General features: G+C 38.8%; 1 long non-coding RNA gene across 1 annotated transcript; it reads right to left on the bottom strand.

Moving 5' to 3' along the window:
* Positions 1–388: 388 nt before the first annotated feature.
* Positions 389–17,637, bottom strand: LOC115429261 (uncharacterized). Its single transcript, XR_003936753.1, has 3 exons — positions 17,347–17,637; positions 12,946–12,950; positions 389–400 (listed from the first exon to the last, which is right to left on the bottom strand). It is a non-coding gene; the product is annotated as an uncharacterized LOC115429261 (long non-coding RNA).
* Positions 17,638–20,603: the final 2,966 nt, after the last annotated feature.

Below are 20,603 nucleotides of genomic sequence, written 5' to 3'. Positions count from 1 at the left end.
GTCATGTATAATATCTTATAAGCTTGTTCTGAATAAACGTTTGAATACATTAAAAAAAATGCTCTGGTTTGAATTGTTTAGTATTGTTCTACTCCAGGGATGTCAAACTCATTTACTTCATTTAAGTTCCAAATACAGCCCGATTTAATCTCAACCAGTAAAATAATACCATAATGACCTATTAAACAATGCCCTTGACTGTTAATACAATCAGTATAAATTCAACATTTTGCAAATTCATGTCACGGGCCGGACTAGACCCTTTGGTTAGCCCAAAGACCATATGTTTCCACACCCCTGCTCTAGTCAATCAATTCAAGAAACTGTGAGGAGCTTTCCCCTGAATACTAACAGTTATTCAGGACGGGAAATGGAAAAAAAAAAAAACAAGATGTGAGAGCTGCTCGGAAACCTGTATAAAAATGTAGACTTGAAAGGTGCCATATTTTGCTAAACCCACTTTTATTAGTCTTTGGTTCATTTATTTGTGTATTTGGACCCTAATAGTTCATAATGTTTGAATTTAAACCCTTCAGGTGCTGCAACGCTATCTTTATATTCATTTTGGCAAAAATGGACTGGATTTCTACAACCTGCTTTAATTCCTGCTTAATTTGTTGAGTCTATAGCTAGTTAAGTTACGACATTTGCACATATAAGGTCAAGACTTCTGACGAATATTTCTCTGAGTACGACATACTTGTTTATCAGCAGCAGTGGTTGTAGTCCACACTAGTGATGTGACGTTCATGAACGAATCGAATCTTTTGAACGGCTCTTTGAAATGAACGATGGGAACCGAGTCTTTTTAAAGAGCTGTTCTTTTTTTTTTTTTTAAGGAGGGAGTGTCCGATTGCCTGTCAATTTAGTGTCACTGGGGAAGCATTGGGCAGGAGGAGAATTTTCGAGCAGAAAAAAAAGAGTGCACTGCGCATGTCTCATGGCAAGAAGTTCGCAAAAAAACAACAGTTTGAAGCTTGAGGTGAACGTCAGCATACTCGAGGAGGCGGCGCTGGAAGACTGGTCGAAACCGGAGAAAAGTTTGAGAGTGAGTGAGGGTGTATTCACACCTACCACGTTTGGTCCAGACCAGAGTTTGTTTCCCCAGAAAGTCTGGACTTTTTTTTAGGTGTGAATACAAACATGCAAACTCTGATTCGAACCAAACAAGTGGACGTGGTCTCGGTCCGCTTCCAAACGGACTCTGGGCCGGTTAACTTCTGGTGTGAATATAACCGACCTCGAACCGAACCAAACCAAGGAATCTTGAGCCTTTCTGTGCTTGACGAGCCACCGTAGCCGCAGGAAGTAGCCGAGGTTTACGGGTGGTCAGAGCTAATAACAGCAGCAGCTATGAGCTGTGGACAGACGTGGAGCAATGAGGAAATTGAATGTGTCACTGACATTTGGTCAGATGCCCATATTACGATTGAATTACTCCGACTGAACTTTTCTTGAGTGTTAACATTATTGTTAACATTATTTTCGTAAATTTGTGTCTATAAAAAAACAATTGATATTCCGAAAATGATAACTGTATGTAGGAGCACCACGTCTATTTTCATCAACACTGGCCGTCTCTGGTTCACCCCACCCCCGACTTTTCTGTCCAATGCCAGTTTGTTACATGCGTCCTTCTGTTCACGCATTTTGGTCCACTAGCAAAAATTGCAATGCGAATGCGATCCGACCCAAATGAAAAAAATAAAGTCCGCATTTGATCCGAATCAAATAAGCGAACCAAAGGACTTTTCAGGTGTGAATACACCCTGAGTGACCACCTGTGAGTAATGAGCCAAAGAAAAATGAGTAGTATTTGGATGCACTATTCAGAAAGAAAAGATGGGCACGCAACTTGCAATATTTGCAAAAAATATATATCTTTCAAGTCTGGGTCAACGAATAATTTGCACCGTCATTTGAAAACTCAGCACCCGACTGCACTTGTGGAACATACTGTTTACACTATAGTTCAGGTATTTAAGTAATTGCAGTGATTAATCACTGTTGTGTTTTGTGCAATTTTTTCCGTATGTTTACACACATTTATTGTTCTTGTTTTGAGGAGAATAAAATGTTATTTCATAAGAAAATGTTTTATTTTCGTCTTTATTTTTAGGCTACAGACTAGTCCACATAATGTACCGTGATGTTTTTGGTCAAATTCCAGCATTTGTATACTGTCACCTCTCATGTCATGTATTTAGCCCACACATTTGAACTAACTATTCTTTTTTACAATAAGATAATATTTACTGCCGCGCCAATTAAACATCTTTAAAATGTAATGTCAATCATCACATGTAGCCTATTTAGTCATTAAAACATTGGTGTTTCAAAAGAATGCAAAAAACATAACAGAGCCATCTTTCGAACAGCTCTTTTCAGTGAACGGCTCCCTTCAAAAAGCCAAAAGTCCCATCACTAGTCCATACTGAAAATATGTCCAAATTTTGAGCTGATTACCTAAAATGTTCAGTTGTTGTTTGAATGGGACAGAGCAGCATAGCCAACAACCTGGAGGCTGGGGGAAGGAGTGAAGTGGCTCATTTGCATTTAAAGGGCCAGCGATCAAAACGACCTTTCTGGTGTCATTACTCAGAAATAAGGTTGAAGATGGACCTGTGGAGTTGAATTAATGAAGAATTCAGACCCAAGCATAGCATTTACAGTTTATGTAGACCACAGGGAAATGTTTTAAAATGCATAATTCCATTAAAAAAAAAAGCAAAATATCACTCCTTTAAAAACAGGTAAAAGCAATGCCACTAACACTTAAGTCAGTTAACTCTTTTAAACCTGACGTGTCATTGCTAACACATCCTGCACATTTACAGTTTGGATGGTTGTAACTCTTTTTTCGGAAACTTGAGATGTTGCACTTTATGGGCTTTATTGGATCATTGCAGTAATTTAACTCATGCCTGTACTAGAATCCGGAGAAGAAGCCATTTTGTCAGTATTATAACATGCAGTAAATTGGAAATGACTGCTAGATTTTGAAAGTTCTAAGTGCTTTGGAAAAATGGGCAAAATAACTCACTCACAGTATATTTTCTAACCTTTTTATAATCAAAATAAGAAAAAACTAGAAAAGCATTCAGAGAGAGCAGACCTCCACAAAGGCAGATCAGTCCCCCCCCCCCTCCATCACCACCAAAATTTAATGATTTCCTCCTTGTGCAAATATCAACATTTCCTGAAAATTTCATCAAAATCCGTCCATGACTTTTTTGAGTTATCTTACAAACAGACAAACCCCGATGAAAACATAACCTCCCTGGCAGAGGCTAAAAGTCCAGATGGACCATTTTAGGATTAGGGTTTAAAGGGTTAATATTTACACAAAAGCCATAAATACAGTGTCAAATGATTTTAGTGGTCAGTCTCACCATATTGGTCACTATCAGTAGATAATTATTACAACTAAACTATTACTCTTTCATTGGGCTGTAAATGTGATGCTCGGTTTTTATCAGGTCCATTTACTTTGAACTGCTCTAGTGGTACTTTTTAGAAATATTTCAGTGCACTATTATATTGCTAAACACACATTGTTGTAAGAGGAAATTCATTATATCCTACGTAATATTAAAATACAGTGTTACTCATATTTACAGCCTGATTATCTGGCTTTGCAGACTCACAGATACGTGGCATTCACACTTAAAATCGTTAACTAGAAGCCTGTGTAAACTGTAAAACTGTCCTCTCTCTTCTGACTTACTGACTGACATTGCTTTGCATAGCATCAGTCTACTTCATGAGAGGGGCTTACCCATGTGTATTAATTTTCTGTAAATTTTTATTAAGAGAAAATGACTTCAAAGTGCAGCAGCATCGGCCTCAGGTATGAATAGAGATAAAATGAACACTGTAAGTCGACTGATCACTAGAAGTGAATAATTTAAACAACATTTATACATGAATAAATCTGTCTCGGGTTTTTTGATCCATATTCAGGAAAGCAGTTCAATGACATCCACATTTATCTGCGTTGTTAGTCACCTTTGAAACTCCTTTATCCTGTAATGTTAAGTTAGCAATGATAAAGTTAATATCTAGGCACCCTAGGGTTGAATGTTTGATGCTAAGTTAATCTATAGCTGTCATATGTAATCTGTAGTAATGGCTTCTACCGCCTTGATAGTAGTAAAAACAGATCTTCTTCATATCACTAGGGTCACGTTCAACATATGCTGTACCTTTTATGTATTGCTGTTCTGTGTAATACTGTCTAAAACTGGCACAGCCCACATATTCATGTAACTCATCTACTTTCCTATTAACTTCTTGCCCTCCATCTGAATTTTTGTCACTGAAATCATGTTGTTGCAAACAAACTATTGAACATATTCACAAATATTTTTTAACATTTAATATCGGCAAAAGAGATGCAGTTCAGGCAAGTGGTACAAACAGGGCTTGATCTGAGCCGGATCCAGCCAGATCGGGATCCGGTACCTCCAACGTCGAGTCCAGAACCTATTTCATTGGATCCGGCACCTCTATGAAAAAAATAAATAACCTAAATAAAAAAACAAGTTCAGTATTGTTATCTGTCTTGGTAATCATTATTCCTCATCGGAGTTACACAAAACTCTTGTCTTGAGATGCTTTTTAAGGTAAACTTTAAGGGAAACACAGAGGGAGCAACAGTCAGAACACGGTTAATGTAAAAAAAAGCTTAACGTAGTGTAGCAGCTGTACATATACACTGTGAAAGACTTTCCACACAATCTTTTTTTTTTCTTCCTTTTCCGTTTAATCAGTAGAAAATGACAGCTAAACTGCTGCTTTTTATCAAATAACAATGTAAATATAAAGTACATAAAATACATACCTGGGACACACAAAAATGATATGTCATGAAAATCATGCAGTCCGTCTTGAGGCTAAAAATAATTTAAAAAAAAATAAAAAACATTAAAAAAAATCCCAGTTAGCTAACTCCACAATCATACCACAACATACATAAAGAACATTGCAATTAAAAAAAAAAACATACTCAACCCACAGAAAGCCAATCATGACACTAACACAACGGTACATAACACTCATTCAAATATGACATAAAGAAAATTAAAAAATGTAAAATAAAGACAGGACCAACATGCATGCACCCACCAGGAGAAAAGGACAGCAAAACTGCTGCAATCTTCTGGGGTGCACGACCCCAGTTTGCAGGGGTGTACGACCCCAGTTTGCAGGGGTGTGGTGTTCATGTCCCTAAAATAAAATTGTAACTAGAAGCACTCGGAGAGCGCAGACCTCCGCCAAGGCTGATCAGTGGCCCCCCCCGTGGGCCCCCCCACCCCCGATCACCACCAAAATTTAATCATTTCTTCCTTATCCCATTTCCAACAAACCCTGAAAATTTCATCCAAATCTGTGCTTAACTTTTTGAGTTATGTTGCACACTAACGGACAGACAAACAAACAGAAAGACAAACAAACAAACAAACAAACAAACCCTGGCAAAAACATAACCTCCTTGGCGGAGGTAATTAACACAACAAAAGTGTGCGATGGCAAGTGGAATCCTACATCACATACCTTAACTCCGTTACAGTAGCTTAACCCTTTCATGCACGGATTATAAAAACCTTAGTCGAGATTGTTTTCCTGAGTGTTTTTATTCCTCTTTAGGCATAAAAAAAAACAATGCAACTGATTTTTTTTTTTTTTTTTTTTTTATGAACCTGTTTTTCATGGAGTTACAAACACGTCCACTCAACTGGACACCATGCATTTAATTTTTGAGGCAAAGAAACATGTATTTAAAACCCATCATCAGAACGTCATGTACTGTGTGAAAACTGTTCATTCATTCATTCATTATTTTGGTTTATTTCGAGCATTTACAGAATACATGCAAATTAAAAATTCCAAAATCATTCATCTACACTCGAAAAGGAGTTGGAAGAAGAAAAACTATGAAACAAAAACATTTTTCATGCAAATAATCTGGTATTTTCTCACATTTTAACATACTCTAATACTAGTTATTAGTAACTTCATGGAGATAATATGCAAAAAAAAAAAAAAAAAACAAACCCTTTTTGATCAAGAAAACTGTTAATTATAGTCTAATAACAATTAGCAACTGATTTAAAGCATGTTACTGCAGATCAAGTTTATCAAGAACAGCAAAATTACAGTAACAGTATGAATGTCAGTGTATGGGATGAAGCGTAAGTGTCCACTGTGTTGTCTGATATGGAACTAAAACAACATAACCTATGAATATACAGGAGAATAGCTGTCCACTGGAGTGACCACTATGCATGAAAGGGTTAAAGTCCAAAAACGGCGATCAGTCATCATCAAAGTATGCTTGGACATCTCTATTCATTAGTGGCGGGCAGATCAGTCCAAATATCGGTAATATTAATACCAAGTCGATATCAGATCGATACTAGCGTGGTAAGATCGATACTTTAGTTTCAGTTTTTCGCTTGCACACATTGCTGTCAAAGAGGTGACAGCCAGGTCATCGGACTCACCGCTTCTGTCTTAGTGCGGAGAAGACACACTTTGCTTCTCCTCCCCCTTCTTGTGTTTCGATGTCGTGCCATCACATGACTCCCGCCCACCAGCACACGCACAACACATGCACAGACTGAGACGTGGAACAGAAGAACAGCATGGAAGAGCAGCGCCATGTGGTTATACTGTATTTTCAGGCCGAAAATGAGACAACAGCAAGCTGAATAATTTGTAAAAAGGCTATAAGGTACAAATAATTTAATTTCATTTTTGTATTGCTGTTTGTGAACACTACCTGAAAAACATTATTTGTTTTAATTTGTTTTCTGGCGCACTTTGTTAATTTAAGAAAAAAATTCCAGACATGACAATGTATGGAGAAAAATGTTTTATTACTGTTCTATTGTTTCTGAAAAAAAAAAAAAAAAACTTATTTTGATAATAAAATGTTTTCTATTTACTTATTAACTTTGCCCTAATTCTGTCCTTGGTTTTAAGTATTTAAGAATAAAAAAAGGAAACATTGCACAACACTTGGTCATGAAAATTAACTGAGATTTAGCAATTTGATAATGCATCCACCTTAATTATTGAAACATTTTGGTATTGATATCGGCAATACTGGCCGTGTATTTACTTGGTATCGGATAGATACCAAAATATGCAGTATCGCGCACCACTACTAATCATGTCCACTTTCACCTCTGCAAAACAAAAACCCCAACATTATGGATGCTGTCCACGTTAAGCCTCTTCCTCTCCATAGGTACAAACAATAATAATAATTAAAAAAATATTGTTTAATATTAGAGTATGCTTTTTTAAATTCACTCATTCATTCATTCATGCATTTATTCGTCTTCTGAACTGCTTTATCCTCCAGAGGGTCGCAGAGGTGCTGGAGCCTGTCCCAGCATTACAGATGCCCACGTATTATTTGGTGATGTTTCTTCATGTTTATTTTTCTGTTAATAAAACACTTTCCTTTCAGCACCGTGTGTTTCAGTCCACTCATTCACTTGAATATAGATATATTCTTTTTTTTTTTTCTATTAATATGCAACTGGAGAGGAAAACTTTTAATGATATAGCATCCATAATCGTGGGGTTTTCATTTTGATTTTAGGAGAGGTGAAAATGAGCGTGACTAGAGATGTCCACACAAAATTTTGTCATGATTGGTCGCAGTTTTCAGACAATAAGCTACGTTAAGCTTTTTACCTTTACCATTACCTCCACCCCTGTTTTGAGTCACCTGATCCACCCCTCCTCTGAGTTTCGCCACCACACACTTTACAAATTAAGCACTGGGTACAAATAAATATATGAGAGACAAGGAGTAACTATGTCAAAAACACAACTGACTCCTTGCACAAAACAGATTATAACACAAATTTTACAAAAACAGCCAACATTAATAAGGATGAATTGATGAATGGAGTTTTTCTCTAACTTATGGTAGACATGGAGATGGAAGATTAAAACATCCAAATAAAAATAACCTCCTTAAACTGGATATAACTTACCCCACTGCCATTTGTGTTGTTACCAAAGCTGTGGATGAATCGTTTTTTTTATTATTGTTTGTTTGCTCTGCTTTTGTGCTGCAGATCATCACTGTAAATGAAAACTGGTTATCAATTGACATAGCTGTTTAAATAAATGTTAAATAAATAAATAAAAAAAAAAGAAGAAAAAGGAAACAAAAGACCAGGAAAGGGTGAGTTAGTGCCACTAGAAACAGAAGAGATCTTCTTTCAAGTGGGTCACAGAGCGTGCAGAAACATACACAATACAGTGCTGCCATGTATGATAAATGTCTATGTGTGCGTAAATCTTTTTCAAGTGTTTCTCTTTTATACAGTTGGTAAATGTGTGTGTGAGTCTGTGCACACACACACATTACAGTAAATCACACAGCCTTTACAGCATGTAAATTGCTTCCCCATTTTTCATCTCTGTTTCCTCCTTCTGTCGCAAAAAACCTGGATAAAGACGGATGCAGTTGAGATTTAACAATTTACATGTCGCACGTTGTGGAGTTAAACTAAGAAAAACTGACCTACAGAAGCAGTATCAACTGAATCTAATGCCACGTTTCCACTACCTGGTACCAGTGTTCTGTTGAGTTGAGCTGCTCCGTCGAAATAAGCTACCAGTAGCTTATATCGACAGCGACGTCTATCGATTGACGCTACCCTGTCAAAACATGCTACCTTATGTTTTGACACACCTATCTGAAAATGAAATAATGCTTCGACTGTAGAAAAACATCATTATTTACTTATTCATCTGAATATGGGTAGAGGAAGCTCATTTCGACACACTTATAACTTCTATCAAATAAAGCTCCTACTATAGAAACACCATTATTTACGTTATTATCATCTCACTTCAATATTCTACGTCTATCCTTCGTGCACATGTAATTGCTAACAGGAATTGTTAACATGGATTTAGTCAGTTAAATGGTAGGCTACCATTATTGGCGTCTGTTGAACTAACTTAAACAATAATCTAAATGCCATTAACACCCACCTGACCCACGCACTTAACCCTATATAATACAATGAGAACTTCCTTACGCTATTATCATCTCACGTCAATATTCTACGTCTATCTTTTGTGCACATAATTGCGTCCATGCTTACTGCTAAAAAGGCACAATAAAAGAAATATACATACAAAATATGACTCACTTCTGCCTGGGTTAGCACAAATCTATGGGCATTTAAACTGTGCAAACGCTTAGGACGTGCGCATGCTAAGTAGCGCTAGGTAGCTCAACTCGACAGGTAGGGTGGCTCGACAGGATACCGGCTCGACTCGACTCCACTCGGCCTTTTTGCATTTCCATTATGAAAAAGGACCTGGAATCTGGTACCTGGTACTAATTTTTTGGGATCACCTCTGCCGAGGTTCCAAGACTGGGAAACAGATACTAAAATGTGACATGTAAACACTGCAGACCACTGATTGGTCAGACAGTTGTCTCCTTGACCCGCCGTTTTACAAGAAACAGATGCAGAAGTTGACAGTAAATACAGCAGTAGGTTAATCCACATGATGACAGCCTGTAAAACTACACCATGGTCGGTCGAGGAGATTCAGTCTTTGGTGGCCAGCGTTAAAATTCAGCTTGAGCTTGATGAGACAACATGCAACGAGCGACTTTATCAGTGACTCTCTGAGCAAATGACATGAAAGTAACTAACATCGCTATGACGTCCAGGTACTGTAAAGTTGGTAGTATCCTGTCATGGAAACAGTCTTCAGGAATAGTACTTGGTACCCGAGTTGAGTCGAGCCGAACCGAGTTGAGCTCCATGTAGTGGAAATGCAGCATAACAGCAAATAACTACATGGCACTAACTATCATTTTCCTCTTATGTTCACAACTAAGTTCACAACTCTACCTTTTACAACTATTACAGCCTTTTTGATATTTACAGCCAGAGTTTAACCCTTTCATGCATGAATTATGAGAATCTTAGTCAATATTTTTTTCTTGAGTGTTTTTATTCTTCTTTAGGCATGAGAAAAGCAATGCAATTGAATTTTTTTTTTTTTTTTTATGAACCTCTTTTTCCGGGAGTTACAAAAATGTCCACTCAACTGGATACCATTCATTTAATTTTTGAAGCAAAGAAACATGTATTTAAAACCCATCATCAGAAAGTGATAAACTGTGTGAAAACTATGAAAAAAAAAACATTTTTAATGCCGCTAATCTGATGTTTTCTCACATTTTATCCTACTCAAATACTAGTTATTACTCACTTTATGGAGATAATATCCTCCTGACACCCAGGAAATTGCCAATTTTAGCTTTTTTACATTAAAAATGTGTCTTGATTGGAAACTGCATAATGCTACAGTTTTTTCAGATACATTTTTAAAATTATTTTTATTTATTGACTGATTTTTTAATGGAATGTCCTTTGTAATGGACAGTATTTCTTAAGTTAAACTGTCAGACTGTTGTCCCCTACAGAGGACAAAATGCATTACTGGGTCTCAGGAAGACATGCAAAAAAAAACCAACATAACCTTTTTGTTTCAGAAAACAGTTAATTACAGTCTAATAACAATTAGCAATTAATTTACACTAAAACATGTTACTGCAGATCAGGTTTATCAAGAACAGCAACGTTACAGTAATTGTATGAATTACAGTGTATGGGATGATGCATAAGAGTCCACTGTGTTGGCTGATATGGAACTAAAACAACAAAACTCATGAATATACAAGAGAACAGATGTAGAATAGCTGTCCACTGGAGTGACCACTATGCATGAAAGGGTTAAAAGTTGACCTATAGTTTTCAAACCCCCCCAAAAATACCCCATGCATAGTCTTCTTACAAATCAGTACACAATAAATTTGCCAGTGTAAAAAATGCAGTGTCAAAGTATTTTAATTCTTTCGGAGTTATTCCAACAATAGACAGAGTAAAATTTAACAAGATAACTTCCAGTGCTGGTGAAAATAATTGGAGTTACCAGAGGTTTTACACTGTCAGTGTCATATATTAAGTGTTAAAGTAAACTGACTCTCTCAAAGTTAATTCAACACCCATAAGAGCAAGATAGTGTTCAGTGTTGAAAAATAATGACTCTGAAAAGCCCCGCCCACCAACCTCCATGCTCAAACTGAGTGAGAAGTTGGACTCTGGCATCGCCATCTTCCTTGCATCGAAAAACTGGGTTTTTAAGTTTTTGTAAATAAACTATTGCTTTTGTTATTTCATCCAAGCAAAATTTGTGTGCAAGAATAAAGTTACGTCATCGTTGTCACTGTGGGGTATGTGTTTTCAAATAGAGAATTTCAAATGGATAACGTGATATCAGGTCAGCGGCTTTCATTGTACATGTCATTTTATGTTTAATTTTAATTGCAATATTTCATTTTTACTTGGAATAAATTGGGTACAGAAATAATAGTATCTTTTTTTTGGCCACTGCAGACACTGGGACTATTGTCCATCATATTCAGCACTGTTAGGAGGCAGTTAAAAATCAACACTCTTTGGAATCATTTATTTATCAACATGTAGTGTTAAGTAGGTTTAACACTGGAAAAGTTATTTCTTAACACTTAACTCTTCAGTGTTGAATGTGAATAACACTATGGGTGTTACTTCTCACATAGTGTAAAACTTGATTGACACTAATTAGTGTAGTGTAATGTAAAATATTAACTCTTACTAGAGTAAAGTTGACTCTGGGAATGTAACTCTATGTTCAGTGTAAATTTTACACTTTGTAGATAGGTACCATATGTTCACTGAGGTAGTGTTAAACACTGTTTTTAGTGTTAAAATTAACTCTTTAAGTGTTATATAAACACTGGTGATTTTACTGTGTAATTGGAAAGCAAAAGAGACAATGCTGTCGGGTGTGGCCTTGGGTTTTTTGGCACCGATAGGGGTTATTTTTGCTTCTGCTGGACCCGTACCCATGAGGATCTGCTTGCCCATGAGCATGGGGGGTGGGGGTGGGGGTGGTGGTTTCACCTGCTGGTGGCTTCTGGAGACAGTCCCATGAGCCTGTGCAGATAGTGGGAATGGGGATGTCCTTGTCCTTGATGTCCTTACCCTATGGTGCCTATGGTGAGGGGGCTGATCGCTGGGTTTTGGGTGGGGTGGGTGGATGCTGTACGGGGGTGCTGCCCTCCTGTAAGAGGGAGGGGGACTGGCCTGGGGGACCCTCTCTTCTAGATGGGGCGGTACAGGTGTTGGGATCTCATAGCGGCTTGGTGGTCATGGTCCTGGTTCTGTCCATGGGGTGTGGTTCTGGGTTCTTTCAGGTCTGTGGGTCAGTGGTACCCTGTGCCCTCCAGGCTGTCCCTGTCGCACTGCTGCTGATGATGGGTGGGTGCGGTTATGACTTCCCACACACATATCCACGCATAGCTGTTTTTCCTTCTTTTATTTTTTCATTTGTTGTTTGCTGCCAGTTATTTTGATATCGGACTATTCTGTTCTTCAATTCACTGATGTTCTATTGTTATTGTTACTGTTTTATTGTTGCCTGTTTGTTTCTGTTTCAAGGTTTGTATCAGTATTTGTTCTTGTATAACCTCGTCCTCTTCTCCCATCAGGTAACATCAGTACAGTAATAAAATAATTAAATCCAACCAATAGGAGGAGCTCATCCAAAGGTTCAAAACCCTCTTAGATTAAAACTGTCAAGTGACTCGTGGCACCCAGTACACTTATACTGGAGGACAAACTGCTGAACAGGACAGGTTAAAACAAAGAAGACAAAGAAAAAAAAAAGAAACAATGCTCAGCCCAAGTGAGTTGGAGTTTTGCAGCACATTAATGCATTTGTTCGTCCTTTTTTGTCATCTGTTTTCCTTCAGTCTCACTGACCTTCCCTTGTTTTCTGCTTTACTGTCAGGTAGCATACAGTGTCAGCCAGCTGCAACGGTCCCCAGTGCCGTGCTATCACTCTCACTTCCCGCTGTACTTCAAATGAACTGCACCGAAGGTAACATTGGTCGGGAGTCAGAAGTCATACTGAAGTTTCCAGACGTGATAATGAAGACAGCGTGCACACACTGTGCATGTATATCTTTATTTTCCGAGCAGAGTGAAGCAGATTAATAGACCCATAAGGGGAAATGGAGGCACACGTGCTTTAAATAGGACATGATATGGATGTTGAATGACAAACAGAACAAACTGATGGACAAAGTGCACTTTCAAAGCAGATGGTTCACATGTGGCTTGAAAACATAAAAGTGTCGAGGGTGGTAAAGATGAAACACTTGCATAAAAGCTAAGCTCGGCAAGAATTTTATGTGAAAAATCCTAAAACATAATGGATTTTCCATGATACTGGGGATATTTTGGTACCTGGCACGTTGCCAACTTTTTTAGACCCAATAATAAAAGAGAAGTTTGGACATATTTCCCCCAGGATGCACCTACTGATGACCTCAGACAAATGCAAAAAAAAATTATACTCTTGCTCTGAGCCATCCCAAAATTAATACATTTTTAATAAAATATTGGGGCCAAAAATAGGACCAAAACTGGGACATGAAAAGCTACCTAGGTGTCAGTGCATTTGATCTGGAACATATGGTTTGAAATGGTCTTATATACCTCTATAAATAAAGACACTGTGTTAAATTTGACGATCCTAGTGGTTTTTCTAATCCAGACATGAAGGTTTTTCATGAATCTCAGTCTCATTCCAGGTTTCGCGTGTAACTGTTGCGTGGGGTCATGACATCATTTACTGTGTAACCCTGTTTGTGGCTCTTTCAATCTGGCGAAACACCTGCAGATGATCAGCTGAACCAGCTACCCTGATTGTCAGCCAGCTAGAAAAGGCAGTTAGATGAACACCTCAGCAGACCCAGACCCAGCAAACCCATCCAATCCCAGCTGAAGCCTTAGGCTAGGGAGCCTTCTTTCTTTTTAGTTAACATTTATGCTAATTTCTTTTAGTTTGGCCTTGGGGTGGCCGGTGGTCAAAGTTTTCATTTTTAGATTTAGTTGGGTAAGTTCTTTTCAGTTAGGGAGGGGGAGCAGCTTCTACGTCCCTATAGGGGGTGGCCTGACTTCCCCCTCCATTTTATTTATTTTTGCCGGCACCTCCAGGTCCTTTTGGTTCGTTGAGTTCATTTTTGGAATGTATTGCCTTTTGAGTTTGTTATTTTCGTAAATGATTTCATTATTAAGTAACTGGGTTACTTTTGTTTAATTTGATTAATTAAATCCTTAAAGTAATTTAATTTCTATGGTGTCCTTTCTTTATGTTGGGGTCTCCTTTCCCTTTGAGCCAATTTACTTTCTTATTGTTTGGAGACCACAACAGTAACCCATCGTGTCCACTCGCCTTACATGCGGAACCTGCCCATTTAAATACATACTGTATAAATTGTGAGTGATTTTGCAACAGTGGCCATTTTTGTGATACGCTCTACCTTGTAGAATTACTTCAATTCTCAAAATGTACTTGTGAGAGAATAAAAAAACATTTAAAAAAATAGTAGCATGTACTTTTCGTGTCCTTTTTGCCTTGGTTAAATCGGGGTAATCGTTGCATGCAGAATAATCCTTGCAGCGCTGGAATATTGAGATATCACTGAATTGTCTGTGGATTTGCCTTGGGTAATAGTCTGGGTATTGGGTAAAAAATCTGAAAGAAAAAGACAAGGGAGTTCATTATAGAAACCTGGTGTCCGTGTTACATGCGGATTTGTGTATGTCAAATAAAAATGTGTTAAATCTGAAAAATAAATTCTCTTTTATGTCAGTAAATATTTATTGTTGAAATAGACCCAAAGTGCTTCCAAACTTGCTTCATAGCACTAGTCTACATGTGGTTTGAACTTTTAGCCTCCATGTCCTGTTTTTAGGGACCAGTTTCATAGAAGCAGCATAATCTGAAATGTGGGAATAACAACCTTTCATTGTCTCATATGGAGACCCAGTATATTTGTTGTATGTACCCAATTGAAATTCCTCTGCTGGGTATAGACTCCAAAATATTCAGAATCACAAAGTTCCAAGTTGAAGCAGAACAGCAGTCTTGACTCTTAAAAACAGTGTGTAAAACTCTGCCCCCAGAAAGAAAGTTCCTGTCTAAACCTTTGTTGCCCCCTCTCTTTGGTGCTGTTGGTATACAGTAAATCATCATTGACCAGCTGGCTTGCTACAGATGAGTGCTATAATGAGTTTACTGACACCACCCTGCAGGATTTCAAGAGTCATCAACTTGCAAATTGCCTGGTGCTTCTTACATACATTTAGGAATATATGCTGTGTCAGGTGTGCTTGAGTGGACTGGTAAGGATTTATTTTGTGTAAAGGGGAAGATATAAATATCATCATACAAAAGTTTGCGTCTCTGTAGAGGGCAACCACAATAGGGTAAAAAAACTGTAGAAGACAATAGTGAAAATGGATGGGTCAAGAGAGAAGTGAGACAAAAAGCACTTCTGTGACTTTGAAGCTGTCTGACATTAACAGTCAGTAGCCCCTTTTACACAGCACTTCTGTTACCGGAATATTTCACTTTTATTCCAGAACGACATCTGTGTAAACGAAATGGTGGGATCATTTGGTCCCATCTTTATCAAGGCTTTGTAACCAGTGGTGTAGTCCAGGGTATACGCCCATATACGGCGTATACCTTCTTATTTTACGGTCAGCATTACGTATACCCACTTCTAAATCCCCTCGATGCGCATCAAATTGCTCGTTTTTCCTCCTAGGATGGTGAAGTCATGACCCGCCCTAGTCTGCCTCTAATTGGCTAGTATTCGGTGCCTTCACTGATTGTATTGTTTAACTTTAGGCATGGGGACTGATGAGCCAATCAGAGGCAGAGTAGGGCGTGTCATGCAAAGGAAAATATTGCTAACTAGCGCTGGCCACCTCTGGAACCTGATTGGACACCTCAGGTACCAGTGCCACCCCAGTTGATTGATAGGTCACTGCACGTCTCGTTGAAAGATGCGCAATTATAAGAAATGCAAATGAGAAAGGCAGAAAAACATCTTTCAAATGAGTGACACATTGAGAGAACCTACTGTCATGGAATTCATAATTCTGAGGTAAGTTTTAAGGTGGTTTCCAAATGACTTACTGTTGAACTACCGGCCATATGACTGCACATTTCGAGGAGAGATTCTGTCGCCAATAGTTAAACTATGTGAGTAGGCTAACGTTATGAAAGGCTAACGTTATGAAAGGCTAATGTTATCTTATGTTTGCCTCATGGCGAATACATTTACATTCATGCAGCTGCTTGTGTGACCAGTAACACCTGCAAACTGCTCATGATTAAGTCACGATAATTTTATAATAGGGAGCAAATACTACTGATGGATTTTTGGGTAAACTAAATAAAGTAGTCTTACATGTCACTGTTCCTAAAACAGGCCGTTTTGTCTGGACTACTCAAAAACTGAGAATATACCCACTTCTTGAAGGACCACTACACCACGGTTTGTAACACCTCTGGAGGTAGTAACAGAGCCATGATAAAGGTGATCATGATTCCGAAACTCTACGTAAAAAGAACACCTCTCATTCCACAACCAAGGTGTGACGTTTTGATGACAGCGACCCCTGTACCTGAGACGGGCGCATATGAAGGCACTGGCATGGATTCTATGGCAGCCATGCCAGGTGTGCCAGGGATGCCGTGGCTGGTGGAATAAAGGTGGGCTCATCATCTCACCTTTTTTCCAGGATCTCTGTGTAAAAGTGACTACTGGTAGTTGACGATGCACTGCACGCTTCACCAGTGATATGAAACTTTCTTTCCTGTCTCCTAAGTGGTCATGAAGGCTTGAGAACATCTTGTCAGCAAGTGAAGATTAAAAAGGTCTGAATGAAATAGAATATCACATTTTTGAAATTAACTATTATTTTAGTGTAGTTATTATTTATTTTATTTTCCAGCTCATTTGAATCTATACTGAGAGATACTGCGAGAGCCCACTGCTGAGACACACCTGAAACAAACATTTTCTCCTTATTTGTGTGTGTGAGAAATGCTGTTTTAATATCCTTTAAATGTTGAGGAGGAGGCAGAGTACTAAGGTTAACCTGCTGGCTTTGCAAGTGTCACTATGTTTTGTTCTGATTGAGTCTATGACATGGTCCCAACCATCCCAGGAAGTGTTGCCCTACCCTGCTAGCAAAAATGTAAAATCACTAATCATATTTTTGGTTGAATTTGGAGCAGGAAGTTACACAGAAAATGTAAGACCCTGGTGCTAAAAGTACTGAAGTAGCAAAAAAAGTCTGTTAAAAATATTTATAGGGTGAACTTAGCAAAACAAATACATGTTTCAAGTCCGGGTCCTCAAATAATTAGCATCGCCACTTAACTGACCAGATAGTCACTCTGGACAACGTGAGTGTAGTCTCCAGTGCTACAGTTGAAAACCTAGGAGTTTTATTTGACCAAGAGCGATCATTTAAAGTGCATATTAACCAAGTCTGCAGAACAGCTTCCACCTGTGTAACATAGCCACAATTAGAAATATCCTGTCTAAAAATGATGCTGAAAAATTGATCCATGTGTTTCTTACATCTAGGCTAGATTACTGTAACTCCCTACTCGCGGCATGTTCTAAAAGTTCTCGAAAAAGTTTTCAACTGGTTCAAAACGCAGCGGCAAAACTATTAACAGGAACTAATAGAACCAAAGTCAACAAACAAAGGGACAACAGCTGGAAATTAGCTTCTCTGCTAAAACTGGTGCACGCATCTTGTTCTTTGTAGCTAATGTCAATACACACTGTCCTGTAACTAAATACTAAATACTTAAGTATACCCCCAGTCCAGAGTATACCCCTACAGGCCAAAGTATACCCCCGGTCCAGAATATATCCCTAGAGGCCAAAGTATACCCCCAGTCTAGAGTATACTCCTACAGGCCAAAGTATACCCCCCCGTCCAGAATATACCCCTACAGGCCAAAGTATACCCCCAGTCCAGAATATACCCCCACAGGCCAAAGTATACCCTCAGTCCAGAATATGCTCCTAGAGGCCGAAGTATACCCCCACTCCAGAATATACCCCTACTGGCCGAAGTATACCCCCCATCCAGAATATACCCCTAGAGGCCAAAGAATACCCCCCGTCCAGAATATACCCCTACAGACCAAAGTATACCCTCAGTCCAGAATATACCCCTACTGGCCGAAGTATACCTCCCGTCCAGAATATACCCCTAGAAGCCAAAGTATACCCCCCGTCCAGAATATACCCCTACAGGCCAAAGTATACCCCCCGTCCAGAACATACCCCTAGAGGCCAAAGTATACCCCCAGTCCAGAATATACCCCTACAGGCCAAAGTATACCCCCAGTCCAGAGTATACCCCTACAGGCCAAAGTCTAGACTATACCAGTCCAGGCCAGACTATTCCCCCCGTCCAGTCCAGACTATACCCCTCCAGGCCAGAATATACCCCTCTTGTTTAAAGATGATTTTATTGTATTTGCACAGTATATTTACTCGTTTTTTTTTTTTGTTTTGTTTTGTTTTTTTTACAAAAAGATAAAATATTTGTCATGCGAGGTATGTTTTGGCCTGGAGGGGTATAGATGATGTAAGATAGATTCAATGTCTTGCATCATCATCATCCCTGTGGGGATGTGATTTTTGTTTCAGGTGTGTTAAAATGGACAGATTATTTACTACAGGGGTCTCAAACTCCAGTCCTCGAGGGCCACTATCCTGCATGTTTTAGATGTTTCCCTCTTCCAACACACCTGATTCAAATGATAAGCCTACCATCAAGCTCTGCAGAAGCCTGATAACGACCGTCAGGTGTGCTGGAAGAGGGAAACAACTAAAACATGCAGGATACCGGCCCTCGAGGATCTGAGTTTGAGACCCCTGATTTACTATAAGGTTTGTTGATGGAAAGAGTTCCATCGACATAGGTTTATCATAATCTGCACAGCCAAAACCACTTCTTTCCCCACCAAAATACCCTGCTCAGCCAGAGCATTCACAATAGCCTTACACTAATCTCCCTTTTTAGGAGTTCCCTGAACAACAATGCCATATTGATTTGCCACCAACTAAAGTTCTAATTGTAAAAAAGTGAACACAAATATCACTCAAGTGAAACACCAGGACACTAAACAACAGCAGCACCCACCTGCCACTGACCAACAAAATGATTCACAAGTACCTAAAATCACAAAACCTGCAAAGTATCACATGTAACAGGAAACACAGTAGATGCAAAGCCAGCATGTCACAAAGTGCATTAAGTCTCCCCAATCAGCTGATTCTCCTCTCACTTCCACTATTTTCCCTGTGGGGTGTTGTGTTTTTAAGTGGCGATGCTAATTGTTTGTGGACCTGGACTTGAATGATATATTTTTCTGGCAAATATTATGCTTTGCTTTACTGTATGTGTCATCAGAAAAGTGCATCCAGATGCCTCTTTCTTTTCTTTGACTCAGACTGGCCATATTGTCTCTTTATGGGGCAGCCATGGCTCAGGTGGTAGAGCGGGTCGTCCAATAACCGAAGGGTTGGCGGATCGAATTCCGCTCTATCCTAGTCAGTCCGTTGTGTCCTTGGGCAAGACACTTTACCCTCCTTGCCTCCAGTGCCACTCACACTGGTGTATGAATGCGTACAAATGTTTGGTGGTGGTCAGAGGGGCTGTAGGCGTGAATTGGCAGCCACGCTTCTGTCAGCCTGCCCCAGGGCAGCTGTGGATACAGATGTAGTTTACCACCATCAGAGGGAGAATGTTAGAGCGAATGAATAATGGATCAATAATGTAAAGCGCTTTGGGTGTCTAGAAAAGCGCTATATAAAATCCAATCCATTATTATAATTATTATTAAGTCGTAACTCAGATGACATGATGTGATATTTGCATATCACATAAGCACCACACCTGTACTCTGCTAAGCTCCTCCCCTTGTGCCTGTTCTCCATCTCAGTTCCTATCATTGTTTATTACCCCACCCCCCAAAAGGGGAGGCAAGGGGTATTGTTTTTGTTTGTTTGTTTGTTTGTTTGTTTGTTTGTTTGTTTGTTTGTTTGTTTGTTAACACTGTAGCAGCAAAACTATTGGTTGAATTCATACCAAATTTGGTTCATAGATTGCCAGTGATCCAGAATGGATATGATTACATTTTGGGAAAAGTAGGTCAAAATAAAAAAAAAAAATTATGAATTTATTTATTTATTTTTTTTCCCATTTACTCATGATGGGCAAAATGTCACATGTCTGTAGCAGCAAAACTATTGGTTGAATTCATACTAAATTGGCTTTATAGATTGCCAGTGACACAGAATGGATCTCATTACATTTTGGGAACAGTAGGCCAAAGTTAAAATTTTTTATGAATTTTAAAAATCTTCCCATTTATTTATAATGGGCAAAATATGTGCGAGGGGTGGCGTTTGTTGTGCCTGGCACCACCTGTTTGTTTTTTGCGAACATCACGACACAATTTTATCATCAATATATCTTATTATCTCATAAGATCAGCAAAAGAGAAATGTGAATCCATCTCCCCAGTATTTATCTCAGAGACACGGATCCCTCTCTAGCGCTGTGCCCTACCTTTCCACCAAGTTTCATGTAAATTGGTGGCGT

Source organism: Sphaeramia orbicularis, chromosome 1 (genome assembly GCF_902148855.1).
Source record: "Sphaeramia orbicularis chromosome 1, fSphaOr1.1, whole genome shotgun sequence".
Lineage (NCBI taxonomy): Eukaryota > Metazoa > Chordata > Actinopteri > Kurtiformes > Apogonidae > Sphaeramia > Sphaeramia orbicularis.
Note: the sequence above shows the minus strand (reverse complement) of the source record. Positions and strands in the feature narration are given on the sequence as shown.